The following is a 679-nucleotide window of genomic DNA, read 5'->3' on the forward strand; positions in this document are numbered from 1 at the left end:
GGGAAGATGCAGCACAGCAGCAGGGCCTTGGGGAAGGGGTAGGGCGTGGGTCAGGGAGAAGGGATAGCACGAGGGCGGGGCCACGGTTCAGGCATCCGTGGCCACCTCACTTTTAGGGACCTTCCGTCACTCCTGCTTCCCTATCACTCTCATTATCTTTGTTTCTCTCTATCATTAGAAGCAGGTCCAGGGTCACTTCTCCTCTGGCTGGAGTCTTTAGTTTCTGGGACACGGAGTTTCTGTCTCTGTATTTTAAGAGCCCCTTTGCTGAGGAGTGTCTGGCTGGGTGTGTTCCCAGCAGAGATGGGGATAGTTAAATGCCTCGTATGCAGATTGTCCTGCACTTTTGAGTACCTGGGGAGCTGGCTGTGGGATTGTACTGCTTTAAAATGGGCTGGGGTTAAAGTAATAGAATGGTTTTTTATAACAAATGGCCTATGAATTCACCTGGTCTTCCTTGTTTTCTTTCCCCTCAGCAGGGCTTTCAGTTTCCAAACCGGACCTGATCTCCCAGCTGGAATGAGGGGAGGAGCCATGGGTCCTGCATCTCCAGGGTTTAGAGGAAAGAGAGATCCCGAGAGGTGCCTGCGTAGGTGAGGGATCATTAAACCAACACAGTCAGTGCCTGAAGGAAACAGCTGGGATTCCCTACACAGACGTTGTGCATTCTCTGGGTTCA

At 51.7% G+C, this 679-nt stretch overlaps 1 protein-coding gene across 1 annotated transcript in view; it reads left to right on the top strand.

Moving 5' to 3' along the window:
• Window positions 1-475: 475 nt before the first annotated feature.
• The window catches only part of LOC117870651 (zinc finger protein 850-like), a 49324-nt gene continuing 49120 nt past the window's right edge, over window positions 476-679 (top strand). The window contains exon 1 of the mRNA XM_034757877.1: window positions 476-593. The gene's annotated coding sequence lies outside the window, so the exon portion shown is untranslated. The remainder of the gene's footprint in view (window positions 594-679) is intronic.

The sequence above is a fragment of the Trachemys scripta genome, unplaced genomic scaffold, assembly GCF_013100865.1.
Source record: "Trachemys scripta elegans isolate TJP31775 unplaced genomic scaffold, CAS_Tse_1.0 scaffold_84, whole genome shotgun sequence".
Taxonomy (NCBI): Eukaryota; Metazoa; Chordata; order Testudines; family Emydidae; genus Trachemys; species Trachemys scripta.